This window comes from Phocoena phocoena, chromosome 19 (genome assembly GCF_963924675.1).
Source record: "Phocoena phocoena chromosome 19, mPhoPho1.1, whole genome shotgun sequence".
Classification (NCBI taxonomy): domain Eukaryota; kingdom Metazoa; phylum Chordata; class Mammalia; order Artiodactyla; family Phocoenidae; genus Phocoena; species Phocoena phocoena.
In genome coordinates, this window is record NC_089237.1 from 58,615,983 (window position 1) to 58,635,994 (window position 20,012).

Below are 20,012 nucleotides of genomic sequence, written 5' to 3' on the forward strand. Positions count from 1 at the left end.
CCTGAGGGTCCAGCCTTAGAACACGCAGATTCCTCTCCCAGCAGTCTCCCCATCCCGAGCCTTGTCCTTTCTTTGAAGATTTACAGGAAACCCCAAATTCCTTCTCCCCAGGGCAGTCCTTGACCTGCCTCTGTGTATTCTCTTTTCCTGGAACCTTTCATTAACGGTCATGGTTTAAATGTCCTTCATCACTGACTATGGTCTCTAGGGTTTCAGTCTCCAGATACCAGGTTTCAATAATGGAAACCTAACCTAAGACCTCAAAATGGCACAGGCTGGGAGTCCCTTTGGAAACAGTCATCAGTATAGTCATGTTCTGTGACTACCCATCTCACAAGTCGGTCAAACAATAAAACTAGTTGCTAGTTTTAGTTCTCCTTTTCCTATTGGAAATTCAAGTTGTGCTCTTTACCAAGCTTTAAGAAAAGAGTTTTAAAGATTCTCCTCGTAAACAAGATAGTCACCAGCATGGGGCTGGCAGAAGGCTCATTACTGCAAGGCTATAGTGTGAAATGGAGAGTAAAGAGAACATTCCCATTTTCCCCCCATAAACTACAGTTGCTTTTACATTTATCCTAAATTCACTCTAGAATGTGTGAGAATTATATACAACACATGAAACCACAGCCTTTTCAGAGAATTTCAGAACCTTACGAAAAGTCTCATGAAGGAAACCACTCTGAAAGACCACTCGCTTTGCAAGTGCTGGCAGTCATTTCAAAACGACTCACGCACATCTCAGATGAGTAAGGCTGGCATCAAAGTGGGTTGCTTTCCATCTAGTGCGTCTGCTGTGTAAATAGCTGCCATCTAAAGATGGCTGGAGTCACAGTGTGAAGACCTGATTTGCCTCCCCTGGTTACCAGCTACGAGTCCTTGGCCTTCCCCTTCCCGACAGCAGAGATAGATGCTTGGTTAAAAACAGCTTCCCTAAAAAAAAAACAAACAAAAAAAAAAACAGCTTCCCTCACCAGAATTTAAGGTCCAGGACAGCAGAGATTTTTTCCACTATTATTTTCTCTGCTGTACACCCAGGGCCTAGAATAGTACCTGGCAGAGGGAGAGGCTTAACAAATGTTCGTCAAGTAACAAATGTTTGTGGAATAAAGCCTGACCTCACTGAGTTGCAATGATTAACACATGGAGTTGAAAAAAGTCTGCAAACTAAAAGGTGTCAGAAAGTATAAAGAATTATTATTTTTATTAGTGATGTACCTCACTCAAAGAAAATTTGCTTTTCGGGAGTCAGTATTGAAGAGAATTAGAAGGGTGAAGCCTAGATGTAATTAATCCTCCAGGCCTCTATGACCCCAGGCACCTGGCTATCTCTTCATCAGAATGTTTTCTCTCAGCTACATACCATTTTCTGAGCGCTCTGAATTCTTATGACAACTCAATAAAGCAGGTACTACAAGTCCCCTTTGAGACACGGGATAAGTGACGCTTGAAGATGAAGACACCTCCTCAAGGCTGCCCACCTGGAAGCAACAGACAGTCTCCCAACGCCACGGAGAGTGACCTGACACCCCCGCATTTCAGGGGGCAAGCCCGACAAACACCCAGATTTAGAAAAATGTGCGTAGTAAACACGCCTTGTTTGGAAAACAATTTATATCACGTGTCAAAGAAAGAACACATAACTCTGATTCAGTATTTCCCCTTTGGAGAATTTATCTTACAGAAAGAAAGGAAAAGCTCAATGACGGTCACTGCATGGTTTTTCTAAGAGGAGGAACACTGAACATATGCAAAAGTTACATAATGGGGTAATTAAGTAAAACTCTGAATATACATTCAATACAATAAAAACGGTAAATATCCGGGACTGTACGAAAGTGCTTACGTTAAGTAAGAGCAGAACTGCATCTCCTCCAACCCAAGCTGGGTAATAATGGTACAGTCGAGGTCGGGATAGGAATACGGACAAGAAGGGTAGGACTTCGTGGGGTTCAATAATGTGGGTGAATCACTTACATTTGTGCATGGAACAGTTTTAAACATTATAAATCACATTTTCTCACACCCCAAATCCCCATCCCGAAATTCCCATTCCTTGCAAAAGCTAAACACCCAAACCGCGTCAATATTAATAAAAGGTGGGAAAAGTCGGTATCATCACTGTGCAGTACTGCTGGAAACCATTTAAAAAGCAGAAAAAAGCCTTAGAGCTACATCCCTGTCCTCACTCAAGCTCCGCGGGGCAACAGAAAGGCCCGCGCCGCAAGGCCAGCCCAGCACCGCCAGGGATGTCAGTCTGCGCGTGAGGCTGGGCTTCCGCCCGCAGCCGCAGGTCCCGTAACGGCCGGACGGGCCGCGCGCCAGGCCCGCGGACGCCTACGAACCGGACCGGGCTGAGGGCTGCGCGCGGCCGGGTCCCCGCCGAGCCCCCCGCCCCTGCACCTGTGCCCCGCAGGGCCGGCCCGCCGGCCGCGCCACCACCGTCGCCGGCTCCCGCCCGCCTACCTGGCCCCGACCCCAGCCCCGGCCCCGCCGCAGCCTCCGCTGCCGAATGAGGAAAGCGCCGGGGCACTGGCGGCCTCTCCAAGAGCAAAATGGCGACTCAAACCCGAGAACTGCGTCCGCAGCGACTGCGAGGCCTGTGGGCGGGGCCGCTCAAGGGGGCGTGGCCGCTCGAGGGGGCGGGGCCTCGGGAGGGACCATCCGTGTGAGGGGCGGGGCAGGGAAGGCGCCCACAGAGGGGAGGCGCGGGGCCTTCTAGTCTAGCTGGAATACACCAGGCCGGACGAGGGGCGGGGCCATGGGCGGGGCGAGGCCATGAGTGGGGCGGGGCTGACTGGAGGGGTGGGGCCAGGCAGGGCGAGGGGCGGGGAGAGGGGCGGGGAGGAGTGGGGTTGGGGTTGAGCCTCGAGAACCCGAGGGCAGACTTTTTTTTTTAAACAAATTTATTTATTTATTTTTGGCTGCGTTGGGTCTTCGATGCTGCGCGCGGACTTTCTCTAGTTGCGGTGAGTGGGGGCTACTCTTCCTTGTGGTGCGCGGGCTTCTCATTGCGGTGGTTTCTCTGTTGCGGAGCACGGGCTTTAGGCATGCTGGCTCAGTAGTTGTGGCTCTCCGGCTCTAGAGCGTAGGCTCAGTGGTTGTGGCGCACGGGCTTAGTTGCTCCGCGGCATGTGGGATCTTCCCAGACCAGGGCTTGAACCCGTGTCCCCTGCATTGGCAGGCGGATTCTTAACCACTGTGCCACCAGGGAAGCCCGCGACTGCGAACTTTGATGTCTGGAATTACAAATGTCTGGGTTCAAGTCTTTACTGGCCTGTAACTTTGGGCAATGTCACTTCACCTCCCTGAGCCTCAATTTCCTCAGCTGAAAAATGGAGATGATAGTAGCACCCATCTTAGGGGTTGCTGTGAGGATTCAGTAAAATAACACCTGCGGAGCTTCCAAAACAGTTTCTGGTAAACCCTCAGTTGTTATTATTACTATTATTTGCTTTGTTGCTCTTTCTTCTTTTATCACAAAGTAAGGAATTGGTGCTTGCCTGAATTCCTTATATTTAAGTATGTTTAATATATATATAAAACATAATAATAGAAACACGTATGGAGCACTTACCATGTGTCAGGCCAAGTGCTTAACATATATTAACTGTAACTTATTTAATCCTCACAGAACTATGAGTTAGGTGTTATTATTATCTCCATTTTAACAGTTGTGGGAACTGACACCCTGACGTTAAGTATCAATATTTGCCTAAGGACAAACAAACATGGACAAGAACTTCAACCCAGGCACTCTGGCATCACGGTCTGCACTAAGCTAGACCCTATACCACATCGCAGCTCCAGTTCTCCTTTGGATTTTTCACTAGAGTGAGGCTTGAAATCGTTCGTGAGAGGTGGCACGGCCAGCTAGAAGCGGCCGGACTCAAATGGAGTCATTTAAGACATTTCCTTTGCCTGACAGCTTCACGGGGTCATACCTCTGTGAAGAACAAGCCCCGTGAGCCCACAGACAGATTCGGGTACAAAACTGAACGCCCTTACTTCGGTAAGTGGACTTTGGTTTCACCCACTGCTTTTGCGCAGACCCAACCCTGACACACCCGACCTCCTGGCTTCAACCTGCGTTGGCTCCACCCAGCACTCCAGGTTGCACGTGACTGGACCTGACCAATCAGGGCCACTCATCCCTTTCAGCTCGCTGATTCGCTCCAAGGACAGGCCGCTGAGCCAATGGGAGCCCAGAAGACGCAATCTCGCGCCGCAGTGGGCTACGGAGCCGGTAAGTTCCTTCCCTTCACTCTCTGAAGCCAGGGGCCTGCGTGTTGTCCCCTTGCTTACTTCTCGTTGTTCTTTCCCACCAGCCTGTTCCTCCATCCCTGAACTGTAGGGCACGTACACATGCTGTTCCTGCCTCCAGGAATGCTTTTCCTCCTGCTGCCCTCGCCCCTCATTAACTCCTACTTAAACATCTAAGCACAATTGTCATTTTTAAGCCTTCTCTAAACCACTCACCTTCTCAAAAAAAAAAAAAAGTACTTTTCCTTCGTTAGGCTTATCATGATCGCTAATTATGTGTTTATGTGGATGGTCATTTTATAAATATCCCCACCCCCACCCCTATAGACTATAAGCCCCTACGAGCAGGTCCTTTGTCTCTTTTGCTGATCCCTGTTTGCAGGTACCCAGCACAGTACCTGGCACAAGTGTGGTACTCAAGAAATGTCGGTACCATGGGGGATCTCAGAATTACCCCCCACCATGGAAAGGAGGAAGGCAGTAGCACAGAATTGTATAGTATTTTCACCACACAGGGACAATATTCCTGATAATTTAAAAATCGTCTCCGCTGAGCCAGTATGAGCTAGCTCCCACATACCATGCTCCCATCATTTGGCAATGAAATTGTTAGTTTCTCAATCAATCAGTTTCTCCTCATTGGAGGCACTTAGCTTACAGTTTCCCTTGCTCTATTACACCAGATGCCACTTCTCCATCCACTTTCAATTCTCCAAAGACTCTTTTGAAATCCTCCATAGGCTGATGTCTCATCTCCCTTCCTCTTTATCCTTGGGGTTTAGGCCATGGGAGTGAGCCATGGTGGACATCCAGCCCAGATGACCCACTGGTGGCTGCAGCCCCAGTCACTACCTGACTGCAACTCTATGAGAGACCCCAAATGAGAGCCACGCAGCTGAGCTCAATCAAACCACAGAAGATTGAGAGATAATAATAAATATTTGTATTAAGGTGCTGAGTTTGGAGATATCTTGATACACATCTATGGGTAATGAGCAAGAAAGGAGCAAAACCAGAATCTAAAGACTGGGGTCAGTTTCACTCTAATGCGGTTGTGGTTAGCCTATTGCTAAGCTTGATAATCCCCTGCCCACTTGGAGGTTTGCAGGGTCTGCATATTATGGGAATGCTCAGTTTGCCTGTACCACCTCATTGACCATATTCAAGGGCCAAACTGCTGCACATAGAATATGAATTAAGACACCTGATCCTAAGACATTTCCCTTCAACCTTTTTTTAAAGGAAGGAAGAGCATCTTTGCTATAGTTTTTTTTTTTTTTTTTTTTTTCCTGCGGTACGCGGGCTTCTCCGGTTGCGGAGCACAGGCTCCGGACGCGCAGGCTCAGCGGCCATGGCTCACGGGCCCAGCCGCTCCGCGGCACGTGGGATCTTTCCGGACCGGGGCACGAACCCGTGTCCCCTGCATCGGCAGGCGGACTCTCAACCACTGCATCATCAGGGAAGCTCTGCTATAGTTTTATAAAGGTTTTTAGTGGAGTGGTAAGCCAGAAACCCCCAGTCTGTGTCCAGCCTCCTCTTTGCAGAAATGACCTCAGGTGAAGGCACCTCTTTGAGCTTCAGTTTCCCCATCTGAAAAATGGGCACTGAGATCAGCAGCTGCATGGAGATTCTGGGTGGGAATGACTTTTCCGTGGAATCAGTGAGTTTTGCAGCTGCCTCTCTGCCTTCGTGTCTCTGGCCATCAGGAATGAATAAACAAGGCTTTGGTTTTCCTGCAAGTGGAGGAGGATGGCAGCTTGTCTGGCCATTGGAGGCTGCAGAGGCCAGGGGCCTGGTCACTAGACAGGGAAATTGGGAAACACATTGTGTTCTTTCCCTCATCCTCCGGATTTTCTCCTTTTTTAACCCCCCCCCATTAGAAAAGCTTCATTATCTTTCATGATGAGTAATATTTACATGTTATAAAAAATTCAAACAAACATGAAGAAAAAATTTAAAAGATATTTGCCATTATCTCACTATGGAGAGATAAGCATTTGACTTTTTTTAACCTCCCTATTCCACTTAACAATTTATTTATTATTTTTAAATTTATTTATTTTTGGTTGCATCGGGTCTTTGTTGCTGTGTGCGGGCTTTCTCTAGTTGAGGCGAGCGGGGGCTACTCTTCCTTGCTGTGCTCGGGCTTCTCATTGCGGTGGCTTCTCCTGTTGTGGAGCACGGGCTCTAGGCACGCGGGCTTCAGTAGGTGTGGCAAGTGGGCTCAGTCACTGTGGCTTGCGGGCTTTAGAGCGCAGGCTCAGTATTTGTGGCGCACAGGGCTTAGCTCCTCCGAAGCATATGGGATCTTCCCGGAACAGAGCTCGAACCCGTTTCCCGTGCATTGACAGGCAGATTCTTAACCACTGCGCCAGCAGGGAAGCCCCTCCACTTAACAATTTATTGTGGACACGGTTCATGTTAATGAATTAGGTCAATGTCATCATCGCACGTACAATGGAGTAAAGAGCAGAGACTTAGGAACCAGACGGCCTGTATCCAAATTCCTTTTCCTCTACTCACTGGGTGTGTGACCTCCTTTACCCCTCTGCACTGGCTTCCTCACCTATAAGATGGGAATGACCACAGCTTCCACCTTACAGGGTTGTGGTGATATCCAAATGAGCTGTCACCTGGCACACAGGTGCTAACCTCTAACTACAGCCACACTTACCGTGAGCCGTTGTGATATGGAGGCACCATGACATTTTTAACCCATCTCCAATTCTGGGCACTTTTTACTAATAGACACACCTGTCTTTGCACCTTTGCTCAAGTATTTTCTCTCAAAGACAGATACCATGTGATATCACTTATATGTGGAATCTAAAATATGGCACAAATGAACCTATCTATGAAATAGACTCACAGACATAGAGAACAAACTTGTGGTTGCCAAGGGGGAGAGAGGGTGGGGGAGGGATGGACTGGGAGTTTGGGATTAGCAAAGGCAAACTATCATATATAGGATGGATAAACAACAAGATCCTACTGTATAGCACAGGGAACTGTATTCAATATCCTGGTCCTGGGATAAACCATAATGGAAAAGAATACGAAAAAGAATGTATATATATATATAAAACTGAGTCACTTTTCTGTACGACAGAAATTAACACAATATTGTAAATCAACTATACTTTGGTAAAAATATACATTTAAAAAATTTTTTTAAGTATATTCTCTCACTAAATTTCTAGAAGTGAACTTGCTTGGTCAAAGGATATGCCTTTTTACAATTTTGTTCCCCAGAAATTTTGTACCAATTTACATTCTTGCCAGAAAGGTGAAGAGTGCCCTTTTCCCCTCATCCCCACCGACACTAGGCACTAGCCATTCTTTCACTTGGCCGAGTGGATGGTCAATGTTTCCTGGGCATTTACAATTATTTCTCCACATCCAGCTACCTGTAGCTGCCCTGGCCACCTGGCTAGGTGAACTTCATCTCCATTCACTCACTCAGCAAATATTGAGAACTTAGTGCATGCCTGGCCCAGTTAGAGCCGGGCTACAGCAGAGACAACAGGGCACCCCCCTCGGGAGGTGGGCCACCACATGGTTATAGCAAAGCCTCTGCTTCAGTGCCCAAGAAGCTGTGCCGTATAGGTGAGCTCTCTGTACATAAATAGAGAATGTACATTTTGTAAATATGTGAATGATATTACTATTATCACTATATATGACTCATTATCATTATACAGATCATGATAATATTGGATATTATCATGATCATTTTCAGCCGTAGGACCTTAGAAATCACTTCTCCTCTCCAGCCTTCCATTTTCTCATCTGTAAACAGGCACAGCTGAGAGGACGGGGTGGGAGAGTGTGTGTTCAGAGCCTGGCAGTGAGGCTGTAGCAGCCTCCTCCTGCTGGCCATGCCCAGCCCAGGCCTGGGACCCGAGCCTCTTGCTGGCCTCCCACTCTCGGCAGGTGTTCCCCTCAGCACGTGGCTGGCACTGAGCTGAACCACGGCTGCACCCTAGCTGCCAGGACCGTTTTAAAACATTACCCCCGTGATGGAGAGTGCGGAGTTGAAGGCTGATGATCTGCCACGAGCCACCTCCCAACTCAACTCCACTGGGTCCCTCCCAGCCTGGAGTCACAACAAACACTCCCCAAACCCTATTTCTCAGGCTCAGCCCTCCAGGTCCCTCCCTCTAGGTCCAGGAAGGGATATCCTGAGCTGCGTCTTAGGGCCTCCTGACCCCCTCCCCCACCTGCCCTGCCACTGCACCAGCTGGAGACCCCCTTTGCCACCATCCTGCTGGCAACTTCTCCTCCCCCTTCACTAGAAGCCCCTCCAAAGGAAACGGAGGGAGGGGGCCCACCTGGTGGTGCTACACCTGCCTCGGTGCCCTCACTTCCCGGTGCCTCCCTCCCAGGAGTGAAGCCGGCCACCTCCTTCACTTCCTCCTGGGCTCTTGCCACGCATTCATGTTCTGTATTTGATGGAGGTGGAAGCAAACAGAAAGAAGTTTTTCCCCATTCGCATCCCATCATAAGTGAAACACGAGTCACACCAGCTACAAATAAAGGAGCAAGGACTGATCGGTTTATATAACTCAAGGGCCCAGGGTGAAGGTTCAGGTATGGCTGGATCCTGGGCTCCACGACCCCAGAGTTTTGTCTTTCTCTATCTTGAAGCTCTGTCTGCTCTCTTCACTTCTATGGCTTTATTCTGAGACAAGCTCCACCCATGTGATGGCAACAGGGCTGCCCTCACTTGCAGGCTCATCTAGAACTGGCCTCAGTGGGGGAGAAGTCCGGGCTGGTCCAGGGTCCTTTCCAATCTATGATGAGGGACTCCAATGTCACACATACACACAGACATCACACACGCTCAAAGGTCCCCCACGTGGATGGCACACCCAATCATAAGTCGCACACTCACCCTTACACAGATGTGACTCAGTATTCACATGGATGTCTCACACACCCTGGAATCTTTCCCATTTAGATACTGTATTACAGTTGTATAAATGCCCACCCATGGAAGGCTAACTCATTTACATTTCATTTATGTGCCACTTTTTCACATACCTCTTACATAAAGCAGGCTGCAATAAGTCTGATGTGTGTCAGAATGAAATAAAATAGTGCAGAGTCTTTGTAAGGATTTAATACATTCAATTAAAAAACAAACAAAACCCTGCCTATCATCAAAAGGCACAGACTGAGAGGAAGTATTCACAATACGTATATGTGACAAGGAACTTACATCTGGACTATATAAGCACCCTTAAAAATCAATACTAAGGTTCACTTCACACCTGCTAGGTTGGCCTTAATGAAAGTACTTTAAAAAAACCAGAAAGGACTTCCCTGGTGGTGCAGTGGTTAAGAATCCACCTGCCAATGCAGGGGACATGGGTTTGATCCCTGGTCCGGGAAGATCCCACATGCCGCGGAGCAACTAAGCCCGTGTGCCACAACTACTGAGCCTGCGCTCTAGAGCCCACGAGCCACAACTACTGAGCCCATGAGCCACAACAAATGAAGCCGCGAGCCTAGAGCCCGTGCTCTTCAACAAGAGATACCACCACAATGAGAAGCCCGTGCACCACAATGAAGAGTAGCCTCTGCTCGCCGCAACTAGAGAAAAGCCCGTATGCAACAATGAAGACCCAACACAGCCAAAGATAAATAAATAAATAAATTTATTTTAAAAAGATAACAAGTATTGGTGAGGTTGTGGAGAAATTGGAACCCTTCTACATTGCTGGTGGCGATGTAAAATGATGCAGCCATTCAGACACAGCTTGGCAGTTCCTCAAAAAGTCAAATATAGAGCTGCCTTGTGACTCATTGGTTGTGCTCCTGGGCATCTACCCAAAAGGACTGAAAACAGATGCTCAAACAAATACTTGTATACACACGTGAAAAGCCGTATTATTCATAATAACCAACGGGGGAGAAAACCCAAATGTCCATCAACAGATGAAAGGATAAACACGTGTGGTGTCTACACACGAGGCAATATTATTTTTTAATACATTTAATTCTTTATATTTGCTTTTATTTTTGGCTGTGTTGGGTCTTCGTTGCTATGCGCGGGCTTTCTCTAGTTGCGGCGAATGGGGGCTACTCTTCGTTGCGGTGCGTGGGCTTCTCATTGTCGTGGCTTCTCTTGTTGCAGAGCACGGGCTCTAGGCACGTGTGCTTCAGTAGTTGTGGCACGTGGGCTCAGTAGTTGTGGCTCGCGGGCTCTAGAGTGCAGGCTCAGGAGTTGTGGTGCACGGGCTTAGTTGCTCTGCAGCATGTGGGATCTTCCCGGACCAGGGCTTGAACCCATGTCCCCTGCATTGGCAGGCAGACTCTTAACCACTGTGCCACCAGGGAAGCCCCCGCACAAGGGAATATTATTCATCCAATAAAAGGAAGAGACTACGACATAAGACACAGCATGGATGAACCTCAGAAACATGAAGCTCAGTGAGAGAAGCCAGACACAAAAGGCCACATACTGTATGATTCCATTGACATGAAACGTCCAGGATATGTAAATCCATAGAGACAGAGGCAGATTGATGGTTGCCAGGAGCTGGGAGGAGGGCAAAAGGGGAGTGATTGCTTAATGGCCATGGATTTTCATTTTGGGGTGATGAAAATATCTTGAAACTAGACAGAGGTGCTGGTTTCACAATACTGTGAAAGTACTAAATGCCACCGAATTGTACACTTTAAAGCGGGCCATGATGGAATACATGTTATTCACATTTCACCTCAAGAAAATCAACAGTAAGGAAGCAAGGGGCTTCCCTGGTGGCGCAGTGGTTGAGGTCCACCTGCCGATGCAGGGGACACGGGTTCGTGCCCCGGTCTGGGAAGATCCCACGTGCCGCGGAGCGGCTGGGCCTGTGAGCCATGGCCGCTGAGCCTGCGCGTCCAGAGCCTGTGCTCTGCAACGGGAGAGGCCACAGCGGTGAGAGGCCCACATACCGCAAAGAAAAAGAAAAAAAAAAAAGAAAGCAAATAATCCAGTTTTCAAAATAGGCAGATGACTTGGACAGATGCTTAAATAAAGAAGATGTATGAGTGGCAAAAATCCCCACAAAAAACAACACATGAAAAAATGTTCAATATCATTAGTCTTCAGAGAAATGTGAATTAAAGCCACAATGCTATATCAGTAAACGCTCACGAAGATGGCTAAAATTCAGTTTAACAATAGCAAATCCTGGTGCGGGTACAGAGGACCTAGGACTCTCACTTTGCCGGCGGGGATCTAAGCCAGTACAACCACTCTGGAAAACACATTGGTGGATTCTTACAAAGTTTAACGTAGAACTCGCATAAGACCTAGCCATCCCATTTCCAGGTATTCACCCAAGAGAAATGAAAATGAATGTCCATCCAAAAGCCTTGCACATGAATACTCACAGCAGCTTTGTACAGAGTCTTCCCAAACTGGAAGCAACCCGCACATCCCTCAGCTGGGGAATGGATAAACTGGAATCCTGCTCCTGGGTGAGTCTCAAAAACTTTGTGTGAGTGAAAGAAGGGAAGACAAGAAACTGCAGACTGTGTGATTCCTTTCGTAGGGAATTCCCAGGAAAGTAATCTAAGGGGACCCGAGGCAGGTGAGGGAGGCCTGCGAAGGGACAAGAAGGAACTTTTCACAAAGACGGAAAAGTTCTATTGTGTCCTGTAGCCCGGCAGTGGTCCGTACAACGATTACGTTGTATTTTATGTAGATAACAGCTCCGTAAAGTTTATTGGTAGCAACCGGCCTGGCCCTGAGGGCAGATCCTGCATCCTGTGTGCCAGTCCCTGTGCGCTTGTCCGCACTCATTTCCTGCCTCTTTCCCTCCAAGCACCACTCCCCCGACCTGTCCCTCACCACCGCCCCCCCCCCCCCGCCCCTGACCGTGTTCAGGCCTCTGTGTCTTCACCTCTGCTGTTTTGTTCATGCTCTTCCCCTCCCAGCTCTGCTTGCTGAATCCTGACCCCACTGACACCCAGCTCTGCGAAGTTTCCTCATCCCACCCGCTTCCCTGACATGTGACTTTCGCTTCTCTTTGGGCACTTAGAGGCATAACCTGCCAGCCAGGCCACCCATGGCGAGGCGATGGATGGGGGCAGGCGAGGGAAGACTTAGCTGAGAAGAGGCTGGACTGTAACGGACCCAGAGTCAGGGGCACGGAGGGACAGTGCAGTAACCGTCTCCTCAGCCCACTGTCCAGCAGGCGGGTGAGGGAACAAGTATGAACCCAGGAGGAGGGTGAGGAGGCAGGCATGGGCCAGACTTTAGAACTCAGAAGAGCCAGAACAGGGGCTCCTGCTGATTCAGCCTTTGATCCTGGCAAGGCGACCAGGGTGGTGCATCAGTTAGAACACAGCCACATGTAACAGAAAACTAAGTAACAGTGGCTTATGTAAGACAGAAGTTTATTTCTCTCTCATATATGGCAGCTTCACAGGGTCCCAGGGACTCAGGCTGTCATTAGCTCACCGCTCCACCATCCCTAAATATTAAGCTTCACCCTCGTGATTCAAAATGGCTGCTAGAGCACCAGCCATTACAACTGCATTCCAGGGCAGCAGCTGGAGGAGAAGTCCAAAGAAGGGCCTCTTCCTTTTAAGGACACTTCCTGGAAGATCCAACACAATATTTGGTCCACATTTAGCCCCATGGCCTCACCTAGCAGCAGAGGAAATGCTGGGAAATGAAGTCTTTTGCTGAATTCATTGTGGCTCTCAGAGAGTATTGGCAGTGGTTCTTTTTTTTTTTTTTAAATATTTATTTATTTTTATTTGGCTGCATTGGGTCTTAGTTACGGCATGCGGGATCTTCGATCTTCGTTGTGGCATGAGAACTCTTAGTTGCAGCATGTGGGATCCAGTTCCCTGACCAGGGATTGAACCCGGGCCCCCTGCACTGGGAGCCTGGAGTCTTAGCCACTGGACCACCAGGGAAGTCCCGTGGCAGTGGTTCTTAAACTTGAGTGGATGTCCTAATCAACTGGAGGGATTGTTAAAACTCAGAGTGCTGGGCCCAACCCCAGAGCTTCTGACTCAGTAAGGCTGTGGAGGAATCTGAGAAACTGTGTCTCTAACAAGTTCCCATGGATGATGCTGCTGCTGTCACACTTTGGGAACCACTATCTAGGACCGCTAGGATGAAGGGTGAAGGACGATGGGATGTTGGGGAGGTACTAGCCATCTCCATCACAGGCAGGGCGGGGACCCGACTGCATCCCACAAAGGGCCACTAGCAGCGTCACCACCTCCTTGCGGTCGCTGGCGTGTCCTCCCGCCTCTCGCCCTTCTGCCCACTCTCCATGCACCGCAGTGGAAGAAGGATCGTCCACTGGTCATCCATAACGACTCTGGCACGTGCAAAGCTGGCTTTGCTGGGGATGACGCGCCCCCAGCCGTGTTCCAGTCCATGGTCAGTCGTCCCCGACACCGGGGCGTCATGGTGCACGTGGAGCAGAAGGATAGCTATGGTGGGGGAAGAGGCCCAGGGCAGGCGGGGCATCTTGACCCTCAAGTACCCCGTGGAGCACAGCATCATCAGCAACTGAGAGGACACAAGGGACACCTAGTACCACACCTTCTACAGCGAGCTGGGAGTGGCCCCCAAGGACCACCCGGTGATGCTGGCCGAGGGGGCTGCCACCACAACCACAAGGCCAGCCATGAGATGACCCAGATCTTGTTCGAGACATTCAACACGCCATATAAGTGGCCATCCAGGCCGTGCTGTCCCTGTGCGATGCCTCTAGCTACACCTCTGGTATTGTTGTGGACTCGGGGGCTGGGTCACCCACATGGTGCCCGTCTCCGTGGGTTTATGCCCTGCCCCAGCCTTCCTGCGTCTGGACCTGGCTGGCTGGGACCTCATGCTGCCTGGCTACAGCTTCACCACCATGGCTGAGAGGGAAATCACATGTGACGTCAGGGAGCAGCTCTACGACGTGGCACTGGACTTGGAGCAGGAGATGCCACCACATCCTCCTCCTCCCTGAGAAGAGCTGTGAACCACCTGACGGTCAAGTGCTCCTCATCAACAAGGAACGGGTTCTGTGTCCACAGGCGCTTTTCCAGCCCTCCATCCTGGGTTTGGGGTCCTGTAGCATCCACGAGACCACCTTCCTCTCCATCATCAAGGGTAACGTCCACATCCAGAAGGACCTGTCCGCCTTCAATGGTGCTGTCTGGTGGGACTACCATGTACCCCAGTATCCTGGACAGGATGCAGAGGGAGATCAGGGTCCTGGCTGCCAGCAGGATGAAGATCGAGATGCTCACTCCCAGGACTTCCCTGGCGGTCCAGTGGCTAAGACTCTACGTTCCCAATGCAGGAGGCCTGGGTTCAATCCCTGGTTCCACATGCCATGTGGCACAGCCAAAAAAAAAGATGCTCACTCCTCCCGAACACAAGTACTTGGTGGGGATCAGGCTTCACCCTGGCCTCAGCCAGCAGGACCCGGCCTCTCCATCGTCCACCACAAATGCTTCTAAACAGACCGCAAACAGATGCCCAGCATTTGCTGCGTGAGTTCATTTAGAAGTATAAATTTGCCCGGGCGAGTGTACGCAAGTCGTGCCAGCCTCCTGAAACTGGAATAAACCTTCGAAAATTGTCCTTGAAGTTTATATCTGAGATTGTAGAGCTCGCTGCTGATTTTGACCTTGTATTCATTCAATTCTTGCCTTGGTGTATGTTTACTACCCTGTGCATAACTTTGATCTAAACCCCTAGCTACAGGCGGCTCTGTCATCTCGTGGCTGAGGTGAGAAAATATTTATGGAAGAGAAATCGTTGGCTGGATGAGAATCTGTGAGACTATGAATCTCCCGATCTGTGCAGGGTATTAACATGTCAGAACTGCCTATTCCAGGATTTCTCTAGAGGCTGGCAAGAGTCCTGAACCACCTGTCATTTCTGTCTTGCCGGCCTGATAAAGTCTGGGGAGGTCCAAGCCTTAGGACACGCTTTCCTTTCTTACCTGATGTTTTCCTGCCGATACACTGTGGGTTGTTACTAGCCTTGCGTTAGAAAATGGTTTGCATTTACACCTGGACATTTATTCATCCTTTTAATTTATGTAAGATTTTTGTACACAATTCTCAGTTCTTTAAGAGGTGACGAGAAATTTTGGTTTTATATTGTCACGTGAGAACATTAGGCCCCAGCAACGCATCATTGTGAAGAAAAGTGCTGCAGTAAACCGAAAAAACAAGAAACAAAAAGCAGCAAACAAATAAACATACAAAAGACCCTCTTTAAAGGCTTTCCCTTTGGAGGCCCACTCCATATCCCCTGTTGAATATATAAAAAGGCACCCACATATCACAGAAAATATAATCCTTTGCTATAAAATTTGAAAGGATTTTTATGGTTTTGCTTCTGAAAATATTTGGCACAAGTGGTTCACTCAACTTATGATTCACTGTAGTTTCTGAGCAATCATCTTTCATCTTACTTTGTGGGGAATTCTTGCAAAATGAGAAAATCTAAGCCACATGTTTTCTGCTGTCCTGAAAGTTTTATGAACATGAGATTTAATGATGAAGAAATTGACTGTAACGTTATATTTTGTAGGCATTTAATTAAACATTTATTAATCTTGGTTTTACAGGTTTTGAAAAAATTTTTTGGATGTAACAAAATGAATTTTTAGATGTCAAATATAAATGAAGGCCCTTGAAACAGTCATAAGTCCTGGACTTGGTGCCAAAAGAGCTTGCCAGACAAAGTGGGAGCTCTTCCTGGAAGCTGAGAGTGTGGACCCTGCAGAGGCTCCTTCACCTGTAAATCACTGCAGGCTGATCCCATGGGAGGGAGGCAGCTGGGCCCCATCCATGGCCGAGGCTGGAACTGGGGCCAAGGCAGAGGCTGCAGGGAAACAAGTTCTCAGCCTTAGGAAGCTGGTCAGAGCTGCCAACAGAAGGACTGTCCTGTCTGGGAAGCACCACTGGAATGGAAATAAAGATTTCTCTGTAGGTCAGGAGAGGCTGGGTTCTGTTGCAGTAACAAATGAGCCCCAAACCACTAGGCTTCTACCAACAAAGAGTCCTTTCACATGCTATGAGTCCATCGTGGGTCACCTGGGAGCACTAATCCACATCACCCACACTTGATGCCCCAGCCTGAAGGAGCAGCCCCTGTGCGGGGCACGGTCCCCAATGCAGCAGAGGAAAAAGAGAGAACTGTTGCTAGTTACGCATCAACCAGTAAAGCTTCTGCTGGGAAGTGACACATGTCACTTTTGCTCGCATCTGACAAAGATTCTCTCCTTGACCAGACTCCGCTCAGGCTCCCCTGAGTTCTTTTTCAACCAGCCTTCGACTTTTAGACTTCAGCGTTCATCTCTGTGTTGTCCAATTTTAGCAAGAGTCTTGCTAAGTCTGTTTAGCCAGAATCCCCCACCCTCTGTTACCTGATCACCCTCCATATCTAATCCAGTTCTTCATCCTCCACCAACCCCAGGTGATGTGCAATCTCCCTGACCTCTCTCCAGCAAAGATCTTGTTTAGCCAGAATCCTCCCTTACCCCTGTCTCCTTTTATCAATTTTCCATCCACGGACTCCACCCTGCTCCTAGGTTATAAATTCCCACGTTGCCTCGTCGTGCTCGACGGCGAGCCCAATCCCTCTTCCCCACAGCAAATCCCCACTTATCCCCATGACCCCTCTTGAATAAAGCCTGCCTTACCAGTCTTTAACAGGGGGCAGGATGAATCATCTTTTCTTTAATGCATCCATTGGCCAGAGGAAGGCAGGTGACTCAGAGTGCTGTTAACGGAGCAGGGCCGGAGAGGTCTGCTGCAGAAAGCGGCAGTGCATGCTTGTGAATAATAACGCAATCCTCCACCACTTTCCTCTGAGAGAGAACCCCACAGGCAACTCTCTGTGAAGCAGACCCCACCCAAGACAGCTGTCTTGTCTGTTAGGTCTCGTGCAACCACGTCGGGAAAGGGCATTTTATGCGTGAATCTCGATGAGTTCCTTTTTAAAAAATATATTTTCACCATGCCATTTGTTTGCATAAGTACCTGTAATGGCTTCCACCTGCCAACCTTGGGGTCTAGTCTGCACTCACGTCCCCTCTGCCAGCCATACTCAAAGGCGGTGTCAGTTTCCCTCGGGATACAAAAATTGGGGTAATAGTAGGAGGGGAAAATGGGTGCTTGGAGAGCAACCAGCAATAGCCATTAACGTTTACCACTGTGATATGCCCTTCCTGCAGTAAAAACAATGCCTCACGCAGATAAATTACCTGTCCCAGTTTCCTTCTAGTGGGACCGTGTGACAGTGTTCTGGACAATGGAATGTGAGCACAGGTAATTTACACCGCTTTAGGGTTTGGTCCATAAAAATCTCCAGTCTCACAACGTCAAAGAAATCCAGAGCCTGCCAGTAGTTAAAGTGGTAAAAGTAGGTTTTCCTTAACTATTGCAATAGGGGGTGTCAACTACAATTGGCACTCACCATTGGCGCTTGCCATCGGTAATCTACAAGGGTTAAATTAAACCATGTGCTCTGCAGCTGCTGACTTTCAACACCCCCCGCCCCCCAAAGGAGTTCAGGGTGGAGAGCTGAAATGAGGTCCTCTGTGCTCTGGGAAAAACTGGCAGAACAGGTCTTCAGAGAGTTAAATATTTTCAGGAGCTGATTTTATGAGCCCAGTTCTTGTATCTCCTCATATCTAGAAAAGCACTAAAGTCCTTCATGGTGACGACTGCTCCTCGTGACTAGCAGAAACCTGCTGCAAAATAATATGTGCTCAACTGCATGGACTCCACCCTTTGCCCAAATCACATCTATCCTGACCTTCCCCGCTGCCTCTTTGGAGCAGTTTCTCAGAGCTATCTGAAATGCTGTCTCCCGGGCTGCAGCCCTCATTTTGCCCCAAAGAAAACTGAACTCACAACTCTCACGTTGTGCAATTTCTTTAAGTCGACAGGGGAAAAGGGGCCACACGATAAGACCAGGCTCAACTCTGAATACAAGGAGGAAACATGGGAATACAACAAAGGTGGGGGTCAGTGAATGGAAAATTATTAAGGAAACATCAGGGATAAGGGGGGATTCTGGCTAAACAAGATTTTTGCTGAAGGCAGGCCAGAGTGATCCGTCATCACTTGGGGGCAGTGGAGGATGAGGGGTTTGGTCAGATATCCAGGATGATCAGATATCAAGGCGGGAAATTCTGGCCAAACTGACTTAGCAGGATTCTTGCTAAAACTGGGCTCGTGGAGGATATGCCCAAGGACGGGGCCAAGTTGGACTCAGAGGAGCCGGAGTGAAATTTGGTCAAGGAGAGAATCTTTGCCAACAATCTTCCATTGGATCCTTTTTTTTTTTTTTTTTTTTGCAGTACGCGGGCCTCTCATTGCTGTGGCCTCTCCTGCTGCGGAGCGCAGGCCCAGCGGCCATGGCTCACGGGCCCAGCCGCTCCGCAGCACGTGGGATCTTCCCAGAGCGGGGCACGAACCCGTGTCCCCTGCATCGGCAGGCAGACTCTCAACCACTGCGCCACCAGGGAAGCCCGGATCCTTACTTTTAAACAGCAGCTATAATGAATACTTTGGGGACAGTTGAGGAAACTTGAAAATAGACTGGACGTGAGGTGGCATTATAGAATTTAAAATTTTCTTGCATGTGATAATGCCTCTTTCGCTGTGTAGGATATCCTTATGTTTAAGAGACGCATGCGTAAGTACTTAGAGGTGAAACTCAGGCGAGATCTCAGCAGTGGGTTTGGTTTAGGCCAGACGATCAAAGTCACACTATACAATGCTCACACAGCACCTAGCTGACTTAGAAAGGATGTGAAACAGGAAGCACAGCAGTACTTCATACAGCTCTGCATCTCCCTGATCCCTGCATATGGGGCAGGTTCTAGTCCCAGGGGATTTCAGCAGAGGAGCCACTGGTCCCATGGGGCTGGTCCCGTGGGCCTGTGAAGGTAAGAGGCCACTTGCAATCTCCAGCAGAGCTACAGCCCATATATTTCAAGTTGTGCCAGGATAGCTAAGGACAGCAAGCCGAAGGATGGCCTTCGGTCGGTTTAAGAGCACACCCAGGTCCTGCAGGAACCTCATCTAAGTGCAGACCACAAGTCAATTCTTGAGGCTGGAGGAGGGATTCACAGGTAGCTGTGAAAGTTCTCCCTCTAGTCATGATGTCTGCGCCTTCTTTTGAAGTGGTTGAACAAAAAAGTTAACGTAAATGTGACAAAAGGCTGACACTTGTTGAATCTAGGTATAATGAGTTAATCAAACTATTCTTCCAGTGCTTCGGTGGTTGAAAATTTTTATTACAGGAAATCAAAGGAAATAAAATCTAAAATGGAGGTGTTCACCTCCTGCTTTCATTTCCTGTGTGGTTTACTGGTGAGTTGATTCTGCCTGTTTAAAGCTCCCTGATCTCAAGTCATCGTACAGATCTCCCCCCTTTCGCACAGCACCCCGCCCCTATCTCCTGACTACCGGATCGGCTCCATCGCTCCCTCCAATCCAAGTACTTATTCTTCTGGAAGCACGTGCCATTAGACTCTGTTGCCTTCCTTCAGGCACAGAAAAAAAAAAAGAAACTTTTCCACAAAACCAAATAGTGCCGTGTCAGGAAGGCTTGGACCCAGGGGTCAAAGCATGCGGCCAGGCCCCATTGCTCTGGTTCCATCACTTCACTGCTGCTCCTCGGGGCTGCTTGCCTTCGCAGAACATGCTCCGCGCGCCAACTACCAGCTCCCGAGGCTGCTGCTTCCGTGCAGCAGCCTTTGCCCCAGCATGCT

The 20,012-nt window shown here is 48.9% G+C and overlaps 1 protein-coding gene and 1 pseudogene across 2 annotated transcripts in view; one reads left to right on the top strand and one right to left on the bottom strand.

Moving 5' to 3' along the window:
- PRPSAP2 (phosphoribosyl pyrophosphate synthetase associated protein 2) overlaps window positions 1-2,554 on the bottom strand; it is a 39,174-nt gene extending 36,620 nt beyond the window's left edge. The window contains exon 1 of one of the 2 annotated variants that reach the window (XM_065897789.1): window positions 2,464-2,554. The gene's annotated coding sequence lies outside the window, so the exon portion shown is untranslated. The remainder of the gene's footprint in view (window positions 1-2,463) is intronic. The other variant, XM_065897791.1, reaches the window with a different exon arrangement.
- On the top strand, window positions 1,451-14,767 carry LOC136139195 (actin, cytoplasmic 2-like; annotated as a pseudogene).
- Window positions 14,768-20,012: the final 5,245 nt, after the last annotated feature.